Below are 17,408 nucleotides of genomic sequence, written 5' to 3' on the forward strand. Positions count from 1 at the left end.
CCGGTTCCGGTTCCGCCCAGAGTCGCGTCAGAGGGGACCCGGCCGGCCACTTACCGGTACTCGTAGTGCTCGTCGAAGTACTTGTCCGAGTAATAGATCTGCTTGTGAGCCATCCTGCGGGCGAGCGGGAGCGACAGGGCTCGAAGAGCGGGCGCAGCAAGACCACACGACCACGTCACTCCAAGTCAACGACTCGACTGCGACCAACCGACCGCAGACCGAACGCTCCCGGTTTGAATCCGACAGCCCACTGCTGATTGGGCAGAGGTGCCAGCCAATCACGCTTCGCGCAAACTGCCGGCAGGCGGGGCAGGCTCACAGCCTATCGTCAACCCCCATCCTCGGCGTTGGCTCCCATGATCAGCCAATCAGAGACCTGTTGCGAGGTCGCGCCAGGAAGAAGTGAATGATTGGCAAGACGTGGGGACGCAAAGCTCTCGACGGAAAGGGGCGTGGCCAGGGAAGGGCAGAGCCGGGACGTTAAAGGCCCCAGAGCGCGTGCGCAGAGGTTTAGAACCTTCCAGGTCCGCCGAACCGTTGGAATGGGCGGGTCTGCGAAAAGGGCGAGGTATCGCGGGGCTTCGCAAAGCGCGGTGAGGTTGCGCGCCGAGCGTACGCCTTTGCGCAGGCGCAGTCTAGGTGGCCTGAGACGGGCACGGGAAGCGTGGGAGGAGAAGCCGTCCTGGGGTAGGGAGGGAGGGAAGCCGACTTCGGGCCGCCGCCGATCTGACCTCGGGACAAGGAGGTGACGGCGCCCGCGACAGGCGGGCGTGGACAGGCCCTGGACAGCGCGATCCGGAGCCCACGTCGTGCAGGTCGCCATAAGAAGTACGCGAACCCGTGAACCCGAAGTCTGTAGATGACCGAGCGACCTCCTGGTGACGCCCCGCGTTCCGCACCCGGCACGTGCTGTGCTCTTCAGGACCGGTGTGGGTCCCCGCTGGAGCAGGAGCATCGGAGGGCGCAGGACGGGGATCCCATCCCCGCAGGGTTCCGGGTCCCAGCGTCGCACCTGCGGGGTCCCGCACCTGCTGGTGCCCTCGGCGCTCACCAGCGAGTCGCACCTGCTGGGTCCCGCCCCTGCCCAGCGCTCTGCGTTCCACCTTCGTACTGCACCGGGGCAAGCACCTGGAAGCCTGAGCAATTGGGGATAATTACGTGTGGTGATGGTGACGTGATAAACTGTCACGGGAGGTGGACAAGTGGACCTCTGACTTCCTGGCAGTGCCTAGAAATGAAAAGCTTTCTAGATTTATTTTTACAGAGACGTATTTAGGGAAATGTTAGGTGGAAAAGTAGAGTAGTGTAATCACGTCGGGGGTACCAGTCACTGAGCTTCAGCGTTAATGTTCTGGCCATCTTGCTGCGCCTACTCGCCTCTTCCTTTCTTTGCAGCACGTCTTTAAGGAGATTCCCGGGTATAATGTCATTGTGCTTTGAGAGGGTGCTTTCTGGGTATATAGCTGTATTTGTGGGGTAGGTCTCAAGAAAAAGCATAAAAATACTTAGCACCATGCCATTATTACACTTAATTCCACATGGTCCTCTGAGTGCTGGTTTAGAATCACATTTCCCTGTCTCACAGATGCCTTTTGACATCCACATCCACACCTGGGCCCCAACTTGCAATTTGGTTGGATCCCCACCCTCCACCCCACCATCCTTTAAAATAGAGATTTCTCTGAGAAAGCAGGTCATTGGTGCCTGCGAACAGCCTGCAGTCTGGTTTGAGTAACTGCTTCCTTATGGTGTGATTCATCTTTCCCCTTATAATCTGGTATTTAGGTCTAGGTGAAAACAATAGCAACGACTATTTGTCCAGATCCATTTAGCAAGTAAGTAGCAAATGCTGATTTGAGCCCGACCTTGGACTTGACTCTTAAAGCACTGTTGTTTACCTTTCCCAACAGAGGGACCCTGCATTCGGAAACACCGCATGTACAGGGAATGTAAGTGCAGAGGTCGTGCAAAGGAAAGTTGCGGGACATGAATCTGGGGGGATCCATGTCGTAGACAGAAAAACAGCCCTAGAAATGTCCGTATCCTGATCCCTGGAGCTTCCCTTACTTGGCAGATGTGATGGAGTTAAGGATCTGAGGTGGGAAGTAGACCTTCCATTATTGTGGTTGGTCCAGGGGTATCACGAGGGTCCTAACGAGGGAGGCAAGAGGACCAGAGGAAGAGCTGTCACAGAAGCCAGAGTGGCGGGAATGCAGTTGCCCCCTGAGCCTGGAAAGGAAATGGGTGTGTTCTCCCCAAAAGTCCCCAGAAAGAACACAGCTCTAAAGACACCTGATTTTAGCCCAGTAAAACCTATTTCAGACTACTGAACTCTAGAACTGTCAGATAATAAATCTATGCTGTTTTAAGGCACTAAGTTTGCTGTAATTTGTAAAAACAGCAGTAGAAAACTAACTGAATTGGACCGGACTGGGAAGGGATTCTTGGACTCTCCTGATAAGTTTGGGCATTTTGATAAATGTGGGACTGCTGGTGTTCTCAAGCAAGATCAGGTCAGGGTAGATGTGATAAAGGTACTGGGAGGAGTGGGGGGATGGGGCGAAGGAATCGCCTCACCAGGGGCTCCCTGTTAGAAAGACAGGGCGCTTGATAGGAAGAGGGAAGCTACCGTAAGCCTGCCCATGGACTCAGCACGGTGACAAAGCGGTCGATGGCAAAGGGAGCCCCAGTTGGTCCACATTCAGGAGCTCAGACCAGGCAGCGGCGAGGAGAGCCTTCCGCGGGTAGTGCGTTTGTTCCGCCGCCCACTCGGAGGCGCTGTGCTGTTTGCGCACACAGCTTTTTCTGTCCCCAACATCACTGTGCGGACAGCAGTGTAACTACAAAGCCGGCCTCGGGCACGATTCCCATTCTAAACAAGCTACAGTTTTAAATGTACATATTCTGTAAGAAGCAGTTATTCACCGTGCAGTGGAAGAGACTTCGGTGGTCAGTAGTCCTGTGTGTGAGCAGGACTAAGTGTGTTATTTTACATAGGCGCTCCTCTCCCACCAACATGGGCACAGAGTCACGAACTAGTTCAGAACCAACAGCGCACAGAACAAAGGTCAAGTTCGAGCTCCAAACGCTTACTCTCCACCATCTTCCTGGTCTTTATGCTAATTCCGCATGAGAAAGTGTCAGGGGGTGTGTGTGCCACTTTCAGCGAGCGCACCCAGGGCTGCTGGTGGTCGTGTACGTCTGTATGTAACTCCCAATTCCCACCAAACTCCTAATGCTCTTCCTAGTACATTTTATCCCACTGATCTTGACGATTACCGAAATAAAATAAAAAATACTTACTCAAAGAAATAAGGTTCCTGCTCATTCCCTTCTCAACCATCCTGTATCACAGATTTAACCAGCATGGTGCACTGTCCTTGTAGACCTTTCTGTCTACCGAGCACAGACGTGTCCGCATCAGAACGAGGCGCTCCTCTGTCCGGCCTTCCTGTGGGAAATACTCTACAGCGTGGCGTTTTTCCTCTCCTCCTGGGACTCCGGTGACAGCAAGGCTCCCTTCCAGGATCTTGTTGAGGCCGTCAGTCAGTGTTCAGTTGGAAGGATGTTCAAGACCCCTTCCCCTTCCGTCTGTGCTGGCCCTTTCTGGTCCCTGTTGAGTCTCCGGCCTGTGGGAGCTCCCCAGGGCCCGGTCCTCACGCGGCTTCTCACATCCTGCCCGGTTTTGCTGCGTGGGCTTTGCAGCTCTGTTAATTGGTGCACGTAAGTGGGCTGGCGTCGTGGCAAGGAGACATCTTACTGTGATGTGACATCCCTCGCGGTCTTGGTAGTTCTGTTCCGTCTGCAACAAATAAAGCCTGTTCAGCTCCCCTTCCACAGGGTTTGTGTCCTCCAGCTTTTTCCATTCTGCATTCGACCCGCCTCTCTCTGTTTGAAGGGACTTTCCTGTAGGCACCATATAATCAGGTGAACTGTTTTTATCTATTTTCCCATCTTCATCCTTTAATTGGTATTTAAGGCCTTGTATACTTCATGTGATTACTGACTTTCCGCTTTAAGTCTGTCCTTTATTATATTTTCTACTTGGTCTCTGTTTTTCCTTCTTTACTCGTCTGCTTCCCCTTTACTATCTTCTTGTACAGGGCTCAAGAAACTAAAGACGGAAGGTTCCAGTATCCATTCAGCGGAAACAGTAAATAAAGGTCTTCCAAAGAAAACACGGGACCAAATGACTTTGCAGAAGACTTTTTTGCCAAGAGCAGAAGAGTCCGTTCTATTGGGCAAGAGTAATGTTGATTCAAAAACCGAATGTGGACAAAAGGGAAGGGAAAAGTACTGCGCGGCTCACACAAGCGGCCCACGCTCGCGCCCCGAGGCAAGCGCCGGCAGCGGCGCCCACTGCAGTTTTGAAAAAGGTGGCCGGCGTCGTACAGAGGCAAAGGCAGCGTGATATTAGAAATAGTGGAACGTTAGCCCCAAAAAGGAGAAAAAAGATGATCTCTCCATCATGCAGAAAGAAACATTTGATAAATTCATCATGCTTTTAGAACAAACTTAGTGAGCCCACCACTCACTGATACCTCTCTTAGTGACCGAAGCAGGAGGAGGAGGCGCTGAGGAGACAGCTATTAAAAACTTGTCACACGATTCTTGTGGAGAAACATCACAAGTATTCTCTTTAAAATTTCCTATTATCTCCAGTTATACTGAGAAGCGTGCTGTCAAAGCCAGCACAGTAAAGGAGAAACTGACATTATAAGTGGTAAGGAAGATCTAAAACTTTGGAACTGATACACAGTTATCTTTATATCTGGCTGTAAGATCAATGCACAAGTCAATTGCATTCCTACATACCAGGACCAAATAACTAGAAAACATGCAAAAAGAAATATGGTTACATTAGCATCAAATGGCACATCCTGGGGATAAGTCTAAGGAAAAACAAAAAAACACAAAAGCTCTGATAAGCAAGTTGTGAACCTTTAAGAGAGAAAAAGACCTGCATGAGTGGAGAGAGACCCTGCGTTCGTGCCTGGGAAGCCGTAATACGGTTAAGATACAAGTTCTCTCCAGGCTGATCACGTCAGTCTAATTGCAATAAAAACACCGCAAAGAATAGGTTCCTCTGAGGAGGAGAGCGCCACGAATAGCAGAGACCCTGCACTGGACCCTGGTGATGCGCACTGACCGGGAAGCGCTCTAGTAAAAGAAGACACCGTTTTATTTGACATCCAGATTAGGATGTCTGTCTGGGAAATGTGACCTTCACAGGGACAAGAGGGCCCCGGAGAAGGAACAGTTTTTACATGGCTAGATCCTTTTCTGCATAAAGACCCATAAATCAATATATCAGCAGTACATTCTTGCAAAGGTTCAAAAAGGCTATAGATTAACACGTAGGCAGGAATCATGAGTTGTATTTAACGTCGTGGAAACTAGGGAGTAAGAGCACTGATTGGGGGTTTTTTGTTGTTTTTTAATGTTTTTATTTATTTATTTATTTATTTATTTATTATTCAGACAGAGAGAAACAGAGCATGAGTAGGGGGAGGGTCAGAGAGAGAGGGAGACACAGAATCTGAAGCAGCTGCAGGCTCTGAACTGTCAGCACAGAGCCTGACGTGGGGCTCGAACCCACAAACCGTGAGATCATGACCTGAGCCAAAGTCGGCCGCTTAACTGACTGAGCCCCCCAGGCGCCCCAATGTTGTTTTTTTAGAAAGGGAGAGGGAGAGAAAACCAAGTAGGATCCCGCCATAGTGGGATCATGACCTGAGCTTCAATCAAGAGTTAGACCCAGATGCCTGGGACATCTGGGTGGGTCAGTCAGTTGAGCATCTGACTTCAGCCCAGGTCATGATCTCTTATGGTTCATGGGTTCAAGTCCTGCATCTGGCTCTGTGCTGACAGCTCAGAGCCTGGAGCTGCTTCAGACTCTGTGTCTCCCTCTCTTCCCTCTGCCCCTCCTGCGCTCGCATGCTCTCTCTCTCTTTAAAAAAAAAAAAAGAAAAAAGAAGAAAGAAAGTTGGACACCTGACTGAGCCACTCACACACAGCCGCCCGCATGGATCGATTTCTTAAGGACAAGCTGTTTCCCTTCAGGCTACAGGCTACTCCTCCACCCAGAGCTGAGGGTCAGTGCGCGCTCCAGGAGCCGTCCATCAGGCGTTCAGTTTAAATAAAGTTCATGTACAGTCCTGCTGACTTAGAAACCTAAAATGGCTTCCCTTATATTTCAGGCTTTTAGAGAGTTATCTGTCATCACCTCTAATAGAGATCTGACTTATGAAGAAACTGTATTCATTAAGCCTGGGGCAGTAGCTTGGAGAAACTCCTTGGAACAAATCGGCCTGGCGTGCTGTTCCCGGCAGCCCCGCACCGTGTTCCCTGCAGCCCCGCACCGTGTTCCCTGCAGCCCCGCACTGTCTTCCCTGCAGCCCTGCACTGTCTTCCCTGCACTGCCGTGGACCCCTTTCATCATTCTGGGGGTGGGCCATTTCACTCCAGTTTGCTAAATTTTACTCTAAACAGACACTGAATCTCATCAAAGACTTGGAACTTTTTTATTCTGTACCTATAACTGACTTTTTTAGAATATGAGTGGTAAATACCAGAAAAGAGATGAAAGGTGTTTTAACTGTGTCCTTAAAGATGAGTCAAATAAAAAAAATGCAGGAAACTGAAAGCATTGTGGATATTACAGACCAAATCAGTGAGCTAGAGGATAGGGTTGAGAAGAGTCCGGGGAAACTTCCGGAAGGGACAGAGAGATGGTAGATACTAAGTAATTGTCAAGAGGAGGAGTCCCGAGGGGGAGACAACATGAGCAGAGGACAGCAGGAAATAGTGCTGCAGATGATGGAGCCCCCAGTTTTACGGGAAGATGAATGACTTCAGACCAGAAGGACGCGCAGAATGCTGAACAGTGTCGATAAGAAAATAGAACAGAGAAGCTACAGTGCAGGGCGGGAACCCCAAAGACAAAGTAACGTTCTAGGAGCTTCCAGAGAGAAGCCAGACCGCTCCTACAAAGCAACGAAGGATGGACCATGGCCATCTCAAGATCGGCACTGGAGTTAGGAAGAAAACGGGTTTCTGCTCACCAGTGTGGAATGAGGACTAGAAATAAATTCTGGACCAAGTTCACTATATACTGTTATCGACTAGGGAGTAAAACAACGCATCCTAACAGCTCAGCAACCAGCGTGACCAGAGGAGGGGGCACCGGAGGGAAGTTAGTACACCTGCTCAGGTATTCATGCAGTGGCCAAGAAACTCAGGAAGGTGGTGGAGATGAAGAGCCCGTCACCACATCGGTCTGCTCCTGTCCCTTCCTTCTTGCCGCCATCCACGGTAGCAAAATTAGATGCTTCGTTCCACGTCGGAAAGCGTAACTTACAGACACAACTAAACATCTCCCGTCTCAGGTTGCAAGCCCTGGGTTCACAGTGCAACTTTAGACTCCCATGAATGGTGGCGGGGGGGGGGGGTCCTCCCGGTCCTGTGACTTGCTTGGACGAGCAAAACGTGGCGGAAGGGACATTATGGGACATCCCAGGCTGGTTGTTAAGAGGGATGGCAGATTTTGCCTTCTCCGTCACGGAATGCCGCCATGGGAGGTGGTTCATCAGGCAAACAGGTCAGGAGATGACTCAGTGCCTCGTGGTCCACCGGCCACACATGCGCCTGAGGCGCTGAATCCAGCATCTGAGTGAGACCCAGAAAAATGAGGACGGGAACTAACTGCCTGACGACCCTCGGAATCATGAGGAAAAAAATCATTGTTCTCAGCCACTCATCTGGGGGTGGGGTACTTCACAGTGCAGCAGTAGTCACCTGCCAGTCTCCCCTTCTACCTTTGTTCTAGATTCACATCTTACAGAAGGAAATCCGATTAGAGAAAACTGAATTACACACAGCATCGCAGGTGCGATGAAATATGAAATCCATGAAATGCTTTTAGTTTTCCAACCCCGGGTGCATTGGAAGGATGCTGGTCTCCATCACGAACAAGACCATGGACCACGTACTAACTCGAAAACCAGCTAAGATAGATCTTGAGGCAGGTTGGTCCAGACACTAGAAAAGGGGCGAAATAATCTAACTCATTTTACAAGATGAACATAACCTTTCCACCAGAATCAGAGGAGAGTAAGAGAACAAAGCAAGCACAATGGGAGTCATTCCATGTTGAATGTGGATGTGAATTTGGCTGAGTGAACTGCACATTTTATGAAAAACCGCATTAATTTTTTTGTCTCAAAAACAAAACAGCAGTGAGTTTAATGGCAGTGAGCCAATCAATGTCATCCACCCACAATGGACAAAAGGGAAGGAGACGCCCTGGTAATACATGCAGAAAAATCATCTGATGAAGTTGAGCCCTGATTTATAAAAAAAATTATCAGCACAGAAGACAACTTGCTTATGTAATAGAAGCTGCATACCAAAATCCTACAGCAAACACATAGTTAATGGAGAAACTTGGACATGACCCCTTTAAGACTGGAAATAGTAAAAGACGCCCAGACCACCACCTGCGGGTCACTTCCTGGGGCGCCAACACTGCTACAAAGTATCTACACTAGCCTGGCCAGGGATGCCCAGGACGGTTATGAAGAGGATCTATGCCAATGCAAGTCCCACGACAGAACACTGTGAGATGTTAACACCTCCCGAAGTAAATGTGTACGTTCATTGCTGTCCCAATAAAGACCCCAGAGTTTCTGGGGACGCTGCAAAACTTCTAAAATTTATATGGAGGAGGGGTGCCTGGGTGGCTCAGCCAGTTGTGTGTCTGACTCTTGATTTCGGCTCAGATCACGATCCTGGGGTCACGGGATCAATCCCCACATGAGGCTCCATGCTGAGTGTGGAGCCAGCTTAAGATTCTCCTCTCTCTGTCCTCCCCACTCTCACTCGCTCTCTCTCTTCAAAAATAAATAGGGGCGCCTGGTGGCTCAGTCGGTTAAGCCTCCGACTTCGGCTCAGGTCAGATCTCACGTTCGTGGGTTCGAGCCCCGCGTCAGGCTCTGTGCTGACAGCTAGCTGAGAGCCTAGAGCTGCTTCCGGTTCTGTGTCTCCTTCTCTCTCTGCCCCTCCCCCTCTCATGCTCTGTCTCTCTCTGTATCAAAAATAAATAAAACGTTAAAAAATAAATTTAAAAATAAATAAAATTTGTATGGAGGAATAAAGATCCACAAATAGCTGAATCAATTTTGGAAATGATGGGGAATCTGGGAAAAACAAAACAGTGAAACAGATTAGGGAAGGTGGATATAGACCCACGGAGAGTGGGAGGGGGAGGGGGTGGGTGGTTGAGAAAATTGATTCACTGTGTGGAGAAAATGTGAAACAAAAAGTAAACGCCGAGACTAAAGATAAAAACGTTGGACGAGGTCTTTATGGCCTCGAGATCAGAAGAGGCAGCGCATTCATGCAACAATAAGTGTAAGGAAGCAACTGAGGGTTTTGAGGGCAAGAGGGGCCCGCAAATTCTGTTCAGCAGGGGCGCCCAGATGGGACCGCAGTGTCAGGTGGGAGGCCAAACATAGTTACATCAACGTCACCAAGTGTTTGCACAAGATATTTGTACTATAATTCCAACATGGAGCTCCTATCAAAAAACAATAAAAAGAAAAAACAAATTCAATAGAACGTTGACCAAAGGTACAAATGGGCGATTCACAGATGGGAATCCCCGGAAAGACTAAGAGCATATGAAGACAGGATCAAACTCCTGTAATCAGAGAAATGCAAATTACAAAAACCACAGCTGCTTCTTTAAACCTATCAAACGGGCCAAAATCATGAAGTCCGAGCATTAGCAAGGACACTGGGGCGCGGGAACACTGCTGTCTCTTCCCTTCTGGACGCGGCCTGGCAGCATCTAGGGAGAGGAAGGAAGTGTGTCCGGCGCGGTGCACAAGCCCACTGTGGGCTCTGCACCCGGCGCAGCTCGCCCGGTCCATCAGGGTCATGCGTGTACCGATCTGGGTCTGCCCGTCTCTCTCCATGCCAACGTAAGTAGATCCAGAGAGAGTTAAGCAAAATAAAGTTAAAAAAAAAAAAGATAGAATTAAATGTAGAACTCAATATCACATATGTAAATGAAAACCACAATTTTCCATACTGAAAATACACGGAAAATAACATTACGTATTTTGCAGACATGATTTGTATGCACAGCCCAGCTGCGAGCTGGAGCACGTGCTCGTGGGGATGTGCTGGGAAGAGGGGGGGCGGGGGGGGGCAGGAACACGACAAAGGAGCTTCACGCGGCTCCACCGCCAGAGAGGTGTGATCCACTCAGTTCCCATTGCTGGGTCCACGCACGTCGTGCCCCCCAAACCAAAGGTCTGGCTACCTGACCAAATTGTTACTATTCTTACGGTAACGTTTTCTGTTAATTTTTCATAGGTGAAAAAGATTTTTGTTAATTACTTATCCAACTATAGACTCTTTCTTATAAAAGGCACTCAAAGCTGTGACCAGACAGGGCCAGGAGAGAGCGCCCATCCCTTGTTCTGGGGTTCCCGGGCTCCCCGCCTGCTTCCCTGTGGGCTGGCCCGTGAGGATTAGTTCTGCATCACGTGTAGGACGTCACTGCAGCCCGTTCCTGTCCCTGTTCATGGTTATGGCGACGAGAACTAAACACAGTTACACTACGACTACTGAAAACAACAGGCGGGCCACGGGCAGGTCTGCAGTGGTCAGAGAAAGCAGGAAGGCATGTGTCCTCGCTCCGGGTCGCCGGTCCCAGCACGGCGACCCCCTTGCCCCCAAGCCGTTCTCTGACGCCAGCTGGGTGTCCGTCCTACAGCTCAGCTCGGCTCCCACACCAGCCAAAAGCGCAGAGTCTCCACCTGCCGGTCACAAACCCAGGTTGTCCCCTGTGCTTCTGACCAAACGGCTAGGCAAAGGGGTTCCAGAAGCCTCCTCCAACTCAGGATGGAAATCACAAGCCACGAGGTCACCCACTCTCCTGGCCGAGGGCTGCAGATCCCAGGTTCCCCTGGCCCCCGCCCCCCCCCCCACCGGGGTTCCATCAATTTGCTAGAAAGCAGCTCACGGAGCTCAGGGAAACGGGTTACCTACGAGGGCACCAGTTTCTCGGAGAAGGGCAGGAGTCAGGCTGGAGTCAGGGCGCCCAGTTTCCTCGCCCTCTCTGGGCGCACCACTCTCTCCAAATCTCCAGATGCTCACACCCCAGAAGCCCTCCACACCCGATTCTGGGGGGTGTCTGGAGGCTTCCTTACCCAGGCACGGAGGATTAAATCATTGGTCCAGAGGTCAGTGGGTGGGACTGGAAGTTCCGACTCTCCAATCACGAGGTTGGTCCTCCAGGCAACCAGCCCCCACCCTTGGGTGACCCAGGGGTTTTCCAAAACTGTCTCATTAACATGACAAGAGACACCTTCCCCTCTCTGTGCGCTTTGTAAACTCCAATAATTTTTGGAGCTTGGTACTGGGACTAGGTTAGACCAAGCATATATTTAAAAAAGATTTTTTTAATGCTTATTTTATTTTTGAGAGACAGAGAGAGACCGAGTGGGCCAGGGAGGGGCAGACAGAGAGGGGGACACAGAATCCGAAGCAGGCTCCAGGCTCCAAGCTGTCAGCACAGAGCCTGACGCGGGGCTCGAACCCACGAACCACGAGATGGAGACCTGAGCCGAAGTCGGACGCCCAGAGGATTCAGCCACCCAGGCGCCCCTCAGGCATATTTTTTTAATTGTAAGTCACAATATCACAATTTGAAGTATCAAAAAGCCCGGAGGTGCTGGTGAGTCACACCAGCCTCCAAAAAGCCAGCCGTTAAGACTCTACCATATACGGGGACTGTCATGTTGACAGCAAAGCGACACTGCCCATCACATTACACTTAATCCATTTAGTTTGTATTTAAACTGAAGTTAGTTTAGTTAATATCTAATTAATGTTTTATTGTTTTTAATTGTTTAAAAGAGACAAACCTATTCCGTAGGTGACATTATAATAGAACTGCGGGGACTGGATGTAAACTGAACTCGGGGACCCGAGACGCACTTCCCTTTAAGCGCTCTCTACACGTCACTCGGAACTTGGGGCCTGGGGGTGCAGCCCGGCACCGCGGGCACCCGTAGGTCCAGCTGGCAGGGCCGCCTGGCGGGGCGCAGAGCCCAGGCTGCCTCCGCCACACGCCACACAGCCCTTCCCCCGAAGGGGACAAATTCACCCGGCGTCCTAACACTCAGCGGTTTATCTGGTGAAAAGCGAAGTTTTAGGAGACGCAGGGCTGGAGGGCTGAGGAGCTGAGTCCATCCGATTCTCTGGCTAGGAGCTCACCGCGAGGGCCACCCCGGGGACCGGGGCTTAGACTTTCAGGTGGGACGAGGGAGAAGGTGAGTTTCAGTGGAGGCGACAGAGGCCGGCCTGCAGGGAGCTCCCCGGAGGACGTGCCCGCGTGTCTGGAGACTCCAAGGGAAGGGAGGGAAGCTGCCCAACGGGAAGGAAATTCTGGATCACCGCACAGCCTCAAAAACACCAGACCTCCTCCTGGGGCCCTGAGAGACAGACCTGTCACATAACTGGGGAGCCCCATTCAGGGAAGGAGTTTTTGTACGGCAAGCCACTGGCAGAGACTGTCTTCACCTCGTTCTGATAGTTTGGGAGGATGTAGACGATTTCCCAGACACATTGGTGAGTCACAAGAGGGAAAGGTCATGAAGAGGACGACGGGACGACACCTTAACCAAGGGGTCAAAAGTCACGTGGCCCATGTGGGGGAGGGCGACAATCCCGTGACTTCGGATGTGGCCCTCAGAAGCCACACCACCACGCGAGCCACAGCTCCGTAACGTCAGTGTGACAGTGGAGAAACGTCGGGTGAGGGGTGGCCTACTAGTAGGAAAGAGAGGCTGAAGCTCAGCTCCCCGTCGGAGGCGGCCACGGGGACGTGACTGCGTGCAGTGCGTGGTCCTGCACCCGGAACGGGACACTTATAAAGGTCGTGAAAGACACTTTTTGAGACATTTAGGGGACGGTGGATTAGATGAAATGTCAGCGTGAAACGCTCTGAGTTTGCTAAGCCTGCTGTGGCTGGGTGAGGGTGGCCGCATTCTGACCAAGGACACACTTGGGTGTGAAGGGCGTGCGCGTCCGTGTTTCTCACAGGCGCGGAGTCATCACATGTAAACACGCTCCGTGTGCAGACACACACACACAGTACACGTCCTCAGGACGAGGACGGTCCCCTGCACGGTCTAGCTGTGCTGCAGACCGGCTGAGGCCCGGCTCCCATAACCCGTCTCCGCTGCAAGTCCGGCCACAGCCACAGGGCGGCGTGCGGCTCCCCTTGCAAGGAGTTGATTCGGAGCCGCGGGGCTGTCGGGCCCCAGGGCCGTGAGCCGCGGAGGGAGGCGGGGCTCCAGGGACAGAGCCGAGCCGCAGGGCTGCGAAGGGGTTATCCCGAAATGTGGCCTCTCTCATCAGTACCTCTTAAACTAGCAAATAAAAGAAAAAGAAAGAGGAGCAGGTAGCAAGAAAGCAGAAAATAAGAGAACACCTTTCCTGGATCGAGGAATAAAGATACTAGGAAATGATGCGTCCTTGGTAGGAAGGGGTAAGGGACGCTAACACCCGGATCCTGGCTCCGAAGAGCGACGTCCAGGGCAATAAACACTGATTTAACGTGTCACAATCAGGCTTATTCCAGACTTTGTGCTGCTGGTTCAGTCAGAGCTGAAGCCACAGAGGGGTCACAGAATGTCTCAACTTTGGTAGATTTCATGTATTGATTTATTTAAAAAATTTTTAATGTTTCTTTACTTTTGAGAGAGAGAGAGAGAGAGAGAGAGAGAGTAGGGAAGGGGCAGAGAGAGGGAGACACAGAATCCAAAGCAGGCTCCAGGCTCTGAGCTGTCAGCACAGAGCCCAACGTGGGGCTCGAACTCACAAACTGCAAGATCATGACCTGAGCTGAAGTCATCTGCTTAACTGACTGAGCCACCCAGGCGCCCCTCATACATTTCCTACTGCGGACTGAGCAGCATCTCCAGTACCCTGGGAGAAAAGGGAAATCCTGGATTTCCCAGGGATCAGAGCCTGTTACCTGGGTCATGTAAAACTCAAAGCAAGAATGAAGATGAAATTAAAGGGAAGACATTGAAGGGAAGGGAAAATGAAATGAGTGAATTTTGTTGTTCACAGAAGCACGCTGTGTTTGCAAGTAGAAGCCACCTGTCAGGGTGGCCCAGACCGCACACTGCACGGGTCCCCACGGGCGGGTTGGGGGTGCAGGGGGAGCCGCCTGCAGCCCCTGGGGACTTGCTAGAAATGCGGCTTCTCGGGCCCACTCGGACCTGCTGGGTGAGAAACGCCCGGGGTTAAGTGCTTCAACAAGCCCTCCCTGCGAACCCGGGAGCAGTCGGGCCGGGGCTGACTCTCCTCCGACCGCACCGGCGCTCTCCCCGCCCGAGACCGGCCCAGGCCTCCTGTGGAATTCCTCTTCTTATTCTCTTTTAATGTTTATTCATTTCTGACAGACAGAGAGAGACCTGGCATGAGCAGGGGAGGGGCGGAGAGAGAGGGAGACACAGAATCCATAACAGGCTCCAGGCTCTGAGCTGTCCACACACAGCCTGATTCAAGGCTTGAACTCACAAAATGTGATCATGACTTGAGCCAAAGTAGACACCCAGCCAACTGAGTCACCCAGGCGCCACACCCCCACTGCCGTTTTTTTTTTTTTTAGAGAGAGAGGGAGGGAGAAAATCTTAGGCGGGCTCCATGATGAGCCAATACAGAGCTCTATCCCACGAACTGTGAGATCATAACCTGAACTGAAATCAAGAGTCAGATGCTTAATGGACTCAGTCCCCAGGCACCCCTACTTATTCTTTCTAAATTTATGTATTTATTTTCAGAGAGAGATAATGCAGGGGGGCAGAGAGAGAGGAAGAGAGAGCGAGAGAATCCCAAACAAAAGAATCCAAGCCCAATGTGAGGCTCAAACTCAAAAACCATGAGATCATGACCTGAGCCAAAAGAACCAAGAGTCAGACGCTCAACCGACTGAGCCCCCCGGGCGCCCCTGCCCATTCTTTCTTTTAACATAAAATTTCATTAGGAAATAAATCCTGGATGGAAAACAAAATATTTAATGTGCGTGTAAAATTAAAAGGAGAATAATAAGACCAACATGCAATGTGGGCACTAGAACATCCCCGATGCGTCCCACCGCACCTGCCCGGAGACAGAGGCCACGGCACAGCGAGGTGCGGGTGGCTTTTTACGTCTCTCCTGCTTCAGTGACTTCAGAGTCCATGGTATTAGTTAGCCCGTTTCGAGAAGGAATCACAACTTGGCGCGCCTGCCGGCTCAGTCGGTTAAGCGTCTGGCTCTTGATTTCCGCTCAGCTCCTGATCTTGTGGTCCTGCGGATGGAGCCTGCTTGGGATTCTCTCTCTCCCTCCCTCTCCGCCCCTCCCCCACTTGCACTCTCTCCCTCTCTCTCAAAACACATAAATAAGCATTAAAAAAAAAGGACGAACCATAACTTTAATGCGTAGCTTCCAATTTGCCTTCTCACAGTGTCCTCACCCTTGAGAACGCTCTGAGTCAGTTCCTTAAAAATATTTCACCTTTGTGAACTTCAGAGTCCACATGACTCGCTCCTTCTGAGGCTGCACCATGCCAGCTTCAAGTCCCCACAGCTTCTAATTTTTGTGGTAATTCATAATGTCCTCATTAAAATTCGATGACTCAGTCCTTCCTTCCTTCCTTCTCTTTTTTTTTTTGTAAAAATGTCTGGTGTTCAGGCAGAGGCTGATTAAACCAGCTATGCCGGCATTAAAAGTTAATGCCTTTTTGTTTCATTTTTGCCCACGTATCAGGAGTTCCCATGGTTACCGAGAAGGGTCCAGGTAGCCGACTTGCACATGCGCTGCTTTCCGCAGCTCGGTCTCTCGCTCACCACCCCCTCACAGTAGCTAGTGTTCAGGGAGGACAGTTTCTTCTGTCCTCGATTCGTCTGGGGGGCCCGCGGCCCCTCACCGCACGCCCAGGTCGCCGTCTGCAGGTGCACGCGGCCCGGGGTCAGCCGCAGCGGGGTGACGCAGCGCCTCGGGGATGGCAGCCCGTCTTTCCTCCCGCCTGTACCTTCGTCTACTGTTCGCCAGTAACGCCTCATCTCGACAGCGGAAGGGGACCCTGTTCTCCAGGATCTCCGTGGGGGTCTCGGGATTGCGCTGGTTGCGAGCAACAGACACCATCAGGAGAAAGGGATGTGTCGGCGGCCCGGGGTCCGGCCGCAGCTGAACAGCCAGCTTGAGCGTCTCTGTGGTTTCCGGCCATTCTTTTTGTTCTTGTGGTTGTAGTAAAATGTACGTGGTATGCGGGCGCCGAGTGGCTCTGTTGGTTAGGCGTCCGACTTCGGCTCAGGTCCCCATCTCATGGTTTCTGAGTTCGAGCCCCGAGTCGTGCTCTGTGCTGTCAGCTCGGAGCCTGGAGCCCGCCTCAGATTCTGTCTCCCTGTCTCTTTGTCCCTCCCTGCTCGCACTGTCTCTGTCCCTCTCAAAAAATGAATACACATTAAAAAAATTTTTTTAAATGTAGATGATATAAAACTCACCATTTTTGCCATTGCACATGTACGTACACTTGGTGCGGCCACCAACCACTGCCCTCCGTCTCCAGAACCTTCTCGTCTTCCCAAACCGAAGCTCGTCAGGCACCTGTAGCCGTACTCATCAAGTGGTGCCTCGCTGCGGCTTGGACTTGCGTGTCCCTGATGACGAGTGATACTGAACATCTTTCCGCGCGCTCGTTGGCCATTTCTTGATCTTCTCCGGAGAGACGTCTGTTCGAGTCCTTTGCTCAGTTTTCCATCGAGCCCTTAGGTTTTCGGTTGCTGGCTTGTGGGAGTTCTCACAGTGAAGCCTGGGGCCCGTTCCACAGCATTTGCTGAAAAGACTGGCCTTTTCCTGCGTGTCTTGTCTTCCTGGCAGACAAGCCGCCTCCACACGTGGGCGCCCCGCGCAGGAACAGGGCTCTGGGGGCGCACGCTCAGGGCTGGTCGACGGGACACAGACTACCATTCTTCATTCTCCCGGGTCCAAATAATGATTCCCCACTGGGCTGAGTGCTGACTCGGGAGCCAGAGGCTGGACCACCCGACGAAGGGGCGCTCGGCTGAGCCGGTCAGGCAACCAGAGTTTCCGCCGCGCGTCCCCGGGAGCTCGAACCGCGCGAGGCAGGGGAGGCAGCACCAGCACAGCAATGTCCCCGCCCCGGGGGACAGGGGTCCTAACGGTCACCGGAAGGAAGAGGAGAGGGCAACTTCCAAGAATGGGGCTCCAGAGACCCCGTGCAAACAGCTGTCCACACTAAACAGTGTGCCGCACGTACATACTGTGTGACACTCCTATTCTCAGGAGAATTTTCTTAAAAGAGCATTGGACAGATAAA

The sequence above is a fragment of the Suricata suricatta genome, chromosome 13, assembly GCF_006229205.1.
Source record: "Suricata suricatta isolate VVHF042 chromosome 13, meerkat_22Aug2017_6uvM2_HiC, whole genome shotgun sequence".
Taxonomy (NCBI): Eukaryota; Metazoa; Chordata; class Mammalia; order Carnivora; family Herpestidae; genus Suricata; species Suricata suricatta.